The following is a 13,191-nucleotide window of genomic DNA, read 5'->3' on the forward strand; positions in this document are numbered from 1 at the left end:
ATTTTTACTGAATATGTTGTGCAAAGATCAGCCCAGCTACAGACAGAGACACAGACCCACAATGTCCAGAACACACACTTTTCTTTTTCTTTCCTCAATATAGCACGCACACAGTGCACAAATCACCAGCACTATTGCTCACAGTCCTTTCTTTTCCTTTTCTGTGTTCTTCTTTGCCGCCTCCAATCCTCTCTCGTAAACTCCGTTTTCTGCCTCCCAACTCCGGCTCCCTGAATGGAGTGAGGTGGCCCATTTATACTTCACCCGGATGTGCTCCAGATGTTCCCTGATGACCTTCCATGGCCCCTTATTCATCCGCGAGCCCCCTGGTGGTGGCAAGAGACCCCAACAAGGTTGAGTTTCTAAGATCTGATCCTTTGGCTCCAATGCAAACTAGGATGGCTGCCCTCTCGTCTCCCGGGGGAGATATTGTGCTTCTCCCGGTCCTTCCATTCTCCAGGCGTCCAGGTTTTTGTTTTATTTTTGTTTTTTTTAGTTGCTTTTTGTCGAGTGTAAATTGACAATCCAACTGGGTGACTTGTATAACTAAATAAGTTATAAGTTAGCCTGTGTGATATTAGTTTGTTTCATTTCACTCAGGGTTTGTTCTATGGTGACTGCTTATTTTCCATTTTTTTCTATTTATTAATGTATTACTTGTAAATACAATTATACTAGCAGACAACGTGCGCTTGGCTGCAGTCACTGTAGTTGGAATAATTATGTATCTACATGCGACTTATAGAGCTTCTTTATATACAACATAGTCTACTAAACACTAAAGTACAAAAAGGAAGTAGAAAGTAACAGTAAACCGCAACACCGCCAGGAACACCGGCACACCGCGTCTACTAAAAATTAAGAAACACTAAGTAGAAACACAAAAGGAAAAAATACTATTCAGTAAGTACTGCGTCTAGTAAACAGTAAATCAGTAAAGAAGAGAGGACTAAACAGTAAGGAAAAAGAACGGCAAGACCGCGTCAGCTGCGGAGCTCAGCTCGGAGCGAAATGAAGTGCCTGAAATGACATGAATGGGAGGGGAGATGATCACGTGACTCGCCCACCTGCCTTAACTCTCCATCCCTCCACAAACACACAAACACAGTCTCTTGGATCCCAACTCTCCTTTATATAAATCAGTAAAGGAGAGAGGACTAAACAGTAAGGAAAAAGAACGGCAAGACCACGTCAGCTGTGGAGCTCAGCGGAGCTCAGCTCGGAGAACAAAATGAAGTGAATGAAATGACATGAATGGGAGGGGAGATGATCACGTGACTCCCCCACCCGCCTTAACTCTCCATCCCTCCACAAACACAGTCTCTCGGATACCAACTCTCCTTCATATGTATAGATGTAAATATTATTTAATTCTCAGTAATTATATATATTGCTGCATGCGCGCTACATTCCCTGTGTCTTGTGAGTAGAACCCCTAGAGGCAGGTAGCGACATCCTTCACATCTTCTAGAACTCTGTGATGACCAGTGTGATTTCTATGCTGTGGTTTGCTGAGCTGGTAGCATCACTTCAAGAGAGGAAACACCGAATCAACAAGCTGATTCAGAAGGCAAGCTCAGTTATGGGGCACCCTCTGGACCCCCCTGGAGGTAGTAGTGGAGGAGAGAATGAAAACAAAAACTGAGTGCCATTATGAACAATACTGCACATATTCTCTCTAATGCACTAACACTCAGGAGTTTCAGCCAACGTATTATTCTACAGAAGTGTGTAAAGAAACAGTACTGGGCCTCCTTCATATCAATGGTATACTGGCTAGCTGTGACTGTAAATTGTCTTTTTATCTTGAAGTGTTTTTCATCTTTTTTGTTAATTCTTCTGTGTTTGAGGGGAAATTATGGTTTGTTCTTCTATTTCTATCTATCTATCTATCTAATCCTGCCTACTATCCATCTATCTATCTAAGAAATTAATAAAATCTGAAAGTGAATGCGAGAGCTCAATATAGATAGTGTATATTGTCTAGTCTAGTTGTGCTACCCATCTAAGACAAGTCTAGACCTCAGTGTAACATTTGCAGTGCACCATCTATTGCAATGTGCTCTGTGCAATGTACTCTAAAATTTATGGTAACAATCATCACAGTCTAACACCAAGTCAGCCATCTCCAGTTAGGTAGCATAAGCGATTGTGAATCCTTCCTGACTGATTCTTCTATAGTTTTGCTGGTGTCCTTGTCACTATTGGAAATATGAAGTGGTACCTGCATTGGATTCTGGTTGCACAGGTAGTTCACTTCTTCCAAGGTGGCACATCCATACATGCTGCACCAGAAGGTTTTCTGTATCTCCTAGCACAGTTTTAAAAGCATACCAGGAGATGGCCCATTACACGAGGAGAGCTGGACATGGCTGTAGAAACCAGCAGCAGGAACAGGAGGAGCACTGCCCAAGCCCTACAAAATGGCCTCCACCTGGCTACTGGATCAGAAACAGATTCCATGAGGGTGGTCTGATGTTCTTTAGTGGGACCTCTGCTCACAGCCCATCACTGGGCAGCTCAATTGGCATTCACCAGTGAACACCATAATTGGCAGCTCTGCCATGGGCAACCCGTTCTCTTCACAGATGAAAACAGGTTCACACTGATCACATGTGACAGACGTGAAAGAGTCTGGAGATGCTGTGGTGAACGTTATGCAACCTGCAACATGATCCACCATGATGGGTCAGTGATGGTCTTGGGAGGCATGTATTTGGAAGGTCGCATAGACCTCTACATGCTAGGCAATAGTACTCTGACTGCTGTTAGGTACCAGGATGAAATCCTCTGGGCTATTGTTAGACCTTACACTGGTGCAGTGGGCCCTCATGTGGCCAAAGTGAGTAGGCAGTTCATGGGTGATGAAGACTTTGATGCCATTGACAGCCCCACACATTCTCCAGAACTGAATTCAACTGAGAACCTCTGGGATGTTTTTCATCAGTGCTTCTGATGCCTCCAAGTAGTGCCATAGACTGTCCAGCAGCTCACTGGTGCCCTGATCCTGGTCTGGGAGGGCATCTCCCAGGACAACACCAGCTATCTCATCAGGAGCATGCCCAGTTGTCGGGAGTGCATACAAGCAAAGTGGGGGCCATACACACTACTGAGTCACATTAGGAGTTGCTGTGATGGATTAGACTCCAATTTCAATTTTTGACTTCAATTTTTGGTGCGATGTTGAATCCAGCCCTCAAAGGGATGGTGATTTTAGTTTCCATTGACTGTTGTTATATCATTTTGTTCTCAACTAAATACACATTATTACTCAGTAAATCTTTTCCACTTGAATATTTTGTTTATCAAAATCCAATGAGTGATTACAGCGTTCCCTTACTTTTTTTGAGCAGTATATTTTGTAATGCATGTCGTAGTAAGATACATTGCATTTGTCATTCCAACAGATTGCACATCACAAATATTTGTAGTAACAGAATACATTACTACAAATCTCTGCTATGTGTTATTTGGTATGGAGTTTGTAAAAGCAGTGTGTCACATATGAGTGATTAGGGGACAGCTAAAGGACCCGACGAGCCAGCAAAACCACAAGATGGGGGACTAAGGCATTGTGTTAACCCCTCTCTGTTTTACCAGGAAAGACAAGCAACAAAAACCCACGGCACCTTGAATCTGTGTCAAAATCCTCTTCTAGACATTCGAGGACCTTCCTTGTTATTCCTTGATGACTTCACCTCTGGTCGCTTACAGATGACATCACATCCGTCCCAAGATCCTCCATGTCATCCTCCCTTCACTCCTACTTCCATTCCCCATCACATAAATTGATCTTTGTAACTGCCATTTTCTGTCAATTGTTTATTACAAACCTGACCATTGTTACTGAACTCTCCCGTTCTTACTGGGGCTTATAATATACCGGGACGGACTCCCCAACCCTTAAACTGTGTTCTTGTGTTTTCTTCACAAGTGTTAACGCTTATGATGTGCCATCTTGTTGGAATGACAGAGACATAGCAACTGGACAGACACACAGTCACACAGATACTTACCCTTTTATTAAGGTGGAAATTGTATGATTTAGTAGTTGTATGTTTATGTGTGTCCTGAAAAGTCCTGAAAAAGGCTAAAATCAAAGGACAAAAGAAATAAACTATGAAGTATATCAAACCCAATACACAATATCAAATCTTTAGTCATCAAAAAGAAGTTCAACACCAGACAATCCATAAATTGGGGTTAATTCTCCTCTAAATAACAAAACAAACAATTTAGACTTCTCAGGTGGCAGAAGCTGAGTGCTGCCATATTATATACAGTTGTGCTTGAAAGTTTGTGAACCCTTTAGAATGTTCTATATTTCTACATAAATATGACCTAAAACATCATCAGATTTTCACTTAAGTCCTAAAAGTAGATAAAGAGAAACCAGTTAAACAAATGAGACAAAAATATTATACTTGGTCATTTATTTATTAAGGAAAATGATTGAATATGACATATTTGTGAGTGGCAAAAGTATGTGAACCTTTGCTTTCAGTATCTGCTGTGACCCCCCTTTGCATCAATAACTACAACTAAACGTTTCCGGTAACTTTTGCTCATTCCTGCACACCGGCTTGGAGGAATTTTAGCCCATTCCTCCGTACAGAACAGCTTCAACTCTGGGATGTTGGTGGGTTTCCTCACATTATCTGCTCGCTTCAGGTCCTTCCACATCATTTCGATTGGATTAAGGTCAGGACTTTAACTTGGCCATTCCAAAACATTCACTTTATTCTTCTTTAACCATTCTTTGGTAGAACGACTTGTGTGCTTAGGTTCGTTGTCTTGCTGCATGACCCACCTTCTCTTGAGATTCAGTTCATGGACAGATGTTCTGACATATTCCTTTAGAAGTCTCTGATATAATTCAGAATTCATTGTTCCATCAATGAAGGCAAGCCGTCCTGGCCCAGATGCAGCAAAACAGGCCCAAACCATGATACTACCACCACCATGTTTCACAGATGGGATAAGGTTCTTATTCTGGAATGCAGTGTTTTCCTTTCTCCAAACATAACGCTTTTCATGTAAACCAAAAAGTTCTATTTTGGTCTCATCCGTCCACAAAACATTCTTCCAATAGTCCACGTGATCTTTGGCAAACTGCAGACGAGCAGCTATGTTTTTTTTTTTGGAGAGCAGTGGCTTTCTCCTTGCCATCCTGCCATGCACACCATTGTTGTTCAGTGTTCTCCTGATAGTGGACTCATGAACATGAACATTAGCCAATGTGAGAGAGGCCTTCAGTTGCTTAGAAGTTACCCTGGGGTCCTTTGTGACCTCGCAGACTATTACACGCCTTGCTCTTGGAGTGATCTTTGTTGGTCGACCACTCCCGGGGAGGGTAACAATGGTCTTGAATTTCCTCCATTTGTACACAATCTGTCTGACTGTGGATTGGTGGAGTCCAAACTCTTTAGAGATGGTTTTGTAACCTTTTCCAGCCTGATGAGCATCAACAACTCTTTTTGTGAGGTCCTCAGAAATCTCCTTTGTTCGTGCCATGATACACTTCCACAAACGTGTTGTGAAGAGCAGACTTTGATAGATCCTGTTCTTTAAATAACACAGGGTGCCCACTCACCTGATTGTCATCCCATTGACTGAAAACACCGGACTCGAATTTCACCTTCAAACTAACTGATCATCCTAGAGGTTCACATAATTTTGCCACTCACAGATATGTAATATTCAATCATTTTCCTCAATAAATAAATGACCAAGTATAATATTTTTGCCTCATTTGTTTGACTGGTTTCTCTTTATCTACTATGAGGACTTCTGATGATGTTTTAGAAATCAGAAATATAGAAAATTCTAAATGGTTCACAAACTTTCAAACACAGGTGGGGAGTGATGATGACTCAAAACATTACATGTCCTTACCATAAGATGACTGCCCATGGGCACAGTGACCATAAACAACATGAAATATGAAAAATGGTTGTGACTTTCTAAAATACTCAATGTAATAATTTCAAAACAAAAGCTACATGCAAAAATGTGTTCCCAAGAATATACAGTATAATTCAGATTATATTTAATGAAGAGCTCTCTATACACAAATAATTTTAGTTGAGTTGAATTTGCACATTATTGAGACTCCTCTTCCCACCTCTGTGTATGAGATCAAACAATACATGTAAGGATAGCAATTGGGATCAAAATTATGGATACAAAGTAGAAGAAATGAGAAAAGGGTTATGTAGTGCATTGTCTATAATCTATTTTTAGAGTGTTTAGGTTGTTTTATAAATCTTTTGTCTTTTACGATTCTCTTTATTTTCCTCCACAGAGATGACTTCTGCTTCTGCATGTTTCATTATTAAAGTGCAGTAAAACAATTCATTTTATGAGTTAATTTGTGCACTCCAGCAATATTTCATCTGTCTAATTTCTGCATTCACAAAAGGTCTTTTATTGTGCTCCTCGTGTGAAGTTTCAGATATATTACTGCTTACTAAAAGCCTTAGGGTGTTGTGAACCTAAAGCCCTTAGGACTTTTTAAACTTGGCATCTCAACAAAAGTTATTTATCCATTATTGCATGTACTGTTGTTTTCTTATCACATCTTGCCTTCCTCTGAGCTTTTCACCAGTGAGTGTTCTAGCTGTGTATTTTATTTAAATATATGATGTAACCCTTTTGCGCACTAACTTTACACATTCTATATCTGTTCTTTCTGGAGGCAAATTCTTCAAAGAAAATGTGGGTGTAAGTTTACATCTTAGATGAATCCTAAGGATTGTTTTCAAATATTGTACAGTTACTGAACTGAAGGTTGTAGTACTTTTACTAAAAGTTTATTTCTAATCACAAATCATTTTATCTCCTGATAACTGAAGAATAAAGGGTTTGAAAATGCTTACAGAGGGTAGCAGTGTACATAGCATGTGGTCGACAGCTGTTGATTCAAGTCCACATCATTACGTTTCTTAACACATACGGTACGTTGCAACACTCGCATTCTTGGGTCATTTTATAAGATAGAAGGATAGATATGGCCATAGAAATCCCCTTCGTCTTCTTGTAGTATGCGCACTGTGCTTTTACATTACTGTCATACTTATTTAAAGTGAATTTACACACATAACTCTTCATTCATACATTCATTCTACAGCACCTCAAAGGTCTGCACACTTTTTAGCCCAGCTACATAATACAAAAAATGATTCACTTCACTTTTAAATGATTTGCAGCCAAGCCATTACTGAGAGAGTGGGATGCAGTATATTTTAATAAGGGTGCTCACTCTCCTGGTTTGAACAAAGGCAGATAAAGAGTTTATTATTACACAATTCATCCAGTCCTCAAGTCTCTATGCAAGAATGTTTTACTCACATAGTACCTGTAGATGACAAAGACAGACATTAGAATAATCTAGATGAGAACAGGGGCAGCACGATGGTGCAGTGGTAGTGCTGCTGCCTCACAGTAAGGAGACCTTGGTTCACTTCCCAGGTCCTCCCTGCGTGGAGTCTGCATGTTCTCCCCATGTCTGCGTGGGTTTCCTCCGGGCGCTCCGGTTTCCTCTGACAGTCCAAAGACATGCAGGTAAGCTGCATTGGTGATCCTAAAGTGTGTGCTTGGTGTGTGTGTGTGCCTTGTGGTGGGCTGGCACCCTGCCTGGGGATTTGTTCCTGCCTTGCGCCTTGTGTTGGCTGGGATTGGCTCCCCACGACCCTGTGTTAGGATATAGCAGGTTGGACAATAACTGGCTGACTAGGCAAGAGTGGGCCATTCAGCCAAAAAAACATCACCAGTCCTTTCCTTTTAATTCTTCCAAAATAATATCAAGTTTAGTTTTGAAGATCCCTAAAGTCCTATTGTCTACCACACTACTTGGTAGCTTATTCCAAGTGTCTATGATCCTCTGTGTATAGGAAATATCCTAATGTTTATGTGAAATTTACCTTTAACAAGTTTCCAACTGCGTACCTGCACTCTTGATAGACTCATTTTAAAGTCGTAGTCTCGATCCACAGTACTAATTCCATTCATAATTTTAAACATGTCAATCATATCTCCTCTTAACCTTTCCTTATAATTAATCCCCTGTATCTCCAGAATCAGCCTAGTCGCTCTTCTCTGGACCTTTTCTAGTGCTGCTATGTCCTTTTTGTAGCCTGGAGACCAAAACTGCACACAGGACTCCAGATGAGGCCTCACCAGTGTGTTATAAAGCTTCATCATAACCTCCTTGGACTTGTTCTGCACACATCAAGGTGCTATATAATCTAAAATAGTAATACTTAGCAATAATTATCCACACTCTGTTTCTAAAATTAAAAAGAATTACAGTGCACAACATACAGATTTGTAATTTTTCTGTGTAGTCTCCTTGCTTTTCAAAGTAGTTGGTCCAGCATTCCACAAATTTGTTTAATGCCCTCTGAAGAAAAATGTCTGGTTGGTCCCTCAGCCACACATGTTGAGTGGATGCAACCTCAAGGACCATAGGACCAAACTTAGAACTTTCCAATATCCAGTGATGTGCGGAATGTGTTTCTGTCTTATACAGTTTGTTTGAAATAAATGTTTGAAATCTGCTCTTTCATTTTGAATAGCCCTGTATAATAAAGAGTGAAAATTTTAAACAACTTTCTGAAGCTTAATCAGAAGTTACAAGGAGGTGTCTGAATGTACGGGACACTGACATGTTATACTCGAATGGTCCAGCCATGCAGATTATTAGATGCAAGTTGCAGAAATGACCTAATATGAGTAGCGTAGGTCAAGGGAGGTTTATGCATTAACTTATAACACACTAGTGAGATTAGACATGAGTCCCCGTGGACTATGATGTTTGCTGATGACATTGTGATCTGTATCGATAGTAGGGAGCAGGCTGAGGAGACCCTGGAGAGGTGGAGATATGCTCTAGAGAGGAGAGGAATGAAGGTCAGTAGGAACAAGACAGAATACATGTGTGTGAATGAGAGGGAGGTCAGTGGAATGGTGAGGATGCAGGGAGTAGAGTTGGAGATGGTGGATGAGTTTAAATACTTGGGATCAACAGTACAGAATAATGGGGATCGTGGAGGAGAGGTGAAGAAGAGAGTGTAGACAGGATGGAATGGATGGAGAAGAGTTTCAGAAGTAATTTGTAACAGACGGGTATTAGCAAGAGTGAAAGGAAAGGTCTACAGGATGGTAGTGAGACCAGGTATGTTATATGTGTTGGAGACGTTGGCACTGACCAGAAAGCAGGAGACAGAGCTGGAGGTGGCAGAGTTAAAGATGCTAAGATTTGCATTGGGTGTGATGAGGAGGAACAGGATTAGGAACGAGTACATTAGAGGGTCAGCTCAAGTTGGCCGGTTGGGAGACAAAGAGGCGAGATTGCGTTGGTTTGGACATGTGCAGAGGAGAAATGCTGAGTATATTGGGAAAAGGATGTTAAGGATAGAACTGCCAGGGAAGAGGAAAAGAGGAAGGCCTAAGAGAAGGTTTATGGATGTGGTAAGAGAGGACATGGGTGTAACAGAACAAGATGGAGAGGACAGAAAGATATGGAAGAAGTTGATCCTAATGGGAGCAGCTGAAAGATAAAGAAGAAGAAGAAGTGAGGCCTCACCTGGACTAATGTGTACAGGTTTGGTCTCCATGTTACAAAGAAGAGAAGACTGCAGCACTACATAAAGTTCAGAGCAGAATAACTAGAATGATGTGAGGACATATTGAAGAAGTTGTACCTTTTCAGTTTAAGCGAATAGAGATTAAGAGGTGACATGACTGAAAGCAATTAGTACAGTGGATTCAGGCTGTTACTTGAAAACACAATCTCCAAACGAGAATGCATAGACATGGTTGGGAACTTGTTCTGGGCAGAATTTGCACTAATATCAGTAAGTTTTTATCTCCACGCAAACAGCTATAGACACATGGAATAAATTACCAAAGAGTGTGGTGGAGAATAGAGCTTTATGGACCTTCAGATCTTGACTTGACGTTATTTTGAACAATCCAGGTGAATAGGATGGATGAAGATGTTGGCCTGTTCTCATCACAATTTTTCCTAAGGTGTCTTTTAGGGACAAAGCAAAGTTGCACCAAACAATGCTTTATCTTTTCAACAAAACCAAAGCACTAATAAGAATCTAAAGTCAAAACAAAACCAAGTCAAAAACTGAATTCTTTAACTTGAGAAGTTACAGCAGTCTACTAGAACATATGCGCCTACTATAATTATTGCAGGATTCTTGGAAACTTTTCAAGTAAGACATCAGCTTTATTTTATTTTTTGCCACTTTGCAGATACGCTTTGTTAAATAATGGCAGAGATGGCGCAGTGCTCTTGTATGTGTGATGCTGTTAAACATTGTAGCCAATTGTCTATTTTGGGGACATCCTGTAATGAACTAAAATGAAAAAGAATGATAAATGGGTGGCTGCAGGAAGGCAAATTATTACCCAGGCAAAGAGAGACCTTCCCTTTCATGTGAAAAAAGAGAAATTGCATCAATTTTACATTAACCTAGTGTGAGGAAAAAATACTTTTTTAGCTTATTTATTTTGAAATTGAAAGCATAATTGTAAGCGCAAGACAGCTCTTACTAAAGGACAGGGTGACCTTTAGGCCTTCCTGCTTTGGCTCATTAAACTGTAGATCCAGCTGTTTTGCAACTGCCCTGCTGAGCATTCCCAGCCATTTTTTTATTTCTCACTTATGAATTTTACTTTCTGACGTTCAGTCTTTTTACATGAGCTGCCTGTTAAGGGCCCTGTAGTTGTCTGACTTTATCTCACTCTGGATCATCCTGTTTTTTATAGGCATTAACCAGTCATGTCTTTGTAAAGATGCACAGTGTGGTTCAAACCCTCAAGCACAGCAAAGGATTTTATCGAATGCAATAAATTGATCTAAGATACAGTTTGTGTATTGAAACAAGCCAATTTCTTTTTAATTGCATATATTTGAAAAAGCCAATGTAAAAAGACCTATTATGAATTTCTACACTCTCTAGAAGCGAAGTCAATACAAAATAAGTGGAGTAAAAGCGCACTTGTTTTGTTATACGTGTACCTTTTGTGAAAATGTTGATTTGATATTTGGACTTCAGTCATCACACATTATACACTCAGCGAGGACGATGAGACGGCCTACATGGAGGAGGTCAGACTCCTGGCAGAATGGGGTCAGAACAACAACCTCACCCTCAACGTTAGCAAAACTAAGGAGATGATTGTGGATTTCCTAAAACAGGCAACAGAGCACAGTCCCATCTACATCGGAGGTGAGGCTGTGGAGCAGGTCAGAAGCTTTAGGTTCCTCTGAGTCACTCTCACTGATGACCTTAAATGGTCAAGTCACACTGCAGCAGTAGTCAAGAAAACCCAACAACACCTCTACTTCCTCAGGAGACTGAGCAAGGCACGGATGTCTCCCACAACACTGTGCAGATTCTACAGGTGTACTGTGGAATCCATCCTGACAGGATGCATCACATCCTGGTACAGCAACTGCTCAGTTCAGGACTGCAGAGCTCTACAGCGGGTGGTGAATACAGCACAGCTTTCTGCGATCCATGACATCCACACTACACACTCTCTCAGGAGAGTGAACAGTATCAGGTGGTATCCCAGGCACCCTGCACTGTCACTTTTCACCCTCCTCCCATCTAGGAAGCAACTAAAGTTTATTCGGAAGTGTACCTCCAGGTTCAGGAACAGTTTCTACCCAACTGCAATCAGACTCATGAACAATCAGTAACCTTGTGTCACCTCCACTGCTACCTGCACATATACTTCTGCCACTGTCTCTATTTATTCCTAGGATTCTGGTTTTATTTTTTCTATGTTCACTTTCTGCGGGGGCACCTGCAAGCAAGCATTTCATTGTACATGGTACTTGTACACATGACAATAAAGAATTGAACTGAATGTCAAAATGTTGTCGTTAGTACTATAACATGAAAAAATTTTCTATTTTAGGTATTTCTTCAACATTTCTTGCGTTGCTCACATTTCCTGTCATCCTACACTTACCCAGATCATTGCAGACACGGGATACACATGAAATGCGTGTGTTCCAAATAACGATATATTATTTACCCTATACAACTCAAGCACCTCAGACGCAAATAAAGAAGCCTTGAGTTGGGAGAACTTTTTGTCTGAGATGAGTTCTGGCAGTGGGGAAGATGGGATAGCAGGCTGCTTGCTGCTTGTGCTGATCAACACATTTACAAAACAAAAGACGCTGATGGAGAGGCACGAAGGGATTTAAGGTGGGCCAGGATTACGAGTTTTTTTGTAGGCTTCAGGAATTCTAGTGTTAACAGCTTGTCAGACTCTCAGGTCCTTATCAGATAATATTGGTCGACCCGAGGACCTTGATTGAGAAACCGAGATCAGTGGGACAGTAAGAGATGCAGACACAGAGGTGCAATTTCACAAAAGGTGCAATTTATTGTGCAATAAATGGCTAAAACAGTTCACAAAAATTGTGCATAGCAAAAAGGTGAAGAAAAAAAATCCAATAGCTATTAAAATGTACTAAAAATGCAAAACAAATATCTCAAGCAACAAAACAAAAAAAAAAATTATGAAAATTGCACCCATCCAATTCCATCAGGGTGCATCACTCCCTACACATTTCTATTACTAGATAGATAGATAGATAGATAGATAGATAGATACTTTATTAATCACAAGGGGAAATTCACAAACTAACTACTAACAGACTCCTGGCCTCAAGCAGCCCCGGACGTCCTACCCTTTACTCAGTTTATCCTTTCTTGCCTCCCCTGCTACTTTCCCAATAGACTTTTTATAAGTTCCCTTAGCAATCAGCTCACAAAGGATCTGGACACCCATTCCCTATCACAATTTAGATTAACTATAAATAAAAGCTTAAAAAAAATTAAAAAATGCTTAAATTAGGGGTGCCCAATGCGTCGATCGCGATTGACTGGTAGATCACAAAGGTAATGCAGGTAGATCGCGTTGCATTCAAAAAAAATTTTTTTTAAACGTTAGTTAATCATATATCCTCCTTATGCCATTTGCCACTTGATTGACATACAGGCCAGTCTGAGATTTCTCTTCTTCTCACACACTGGTCATCCCGCACGCATGATCAAACGCGCAAGCTACTGCAAAACTCCGGATGTGATTTAGTTAGCTTTCAAATTTCTATTGACTAAAGAAGGGATTTAAAAAAAAATGTTTTGAGAGGGT

This window comes from Polypterus senegalus, chromosome 12, assembly GCF_016835505.1.
Source record: "Polypterus senegalus isolate Bchr_013 chromosome 12, ASM1683550v1, whole genome shotgun sequence".
NCBI lineage: Eukaryota > Metazoa > Chordata > Cladistia > Polypteriformes > Polypteridae > Polypterus > Polypterus senegalus.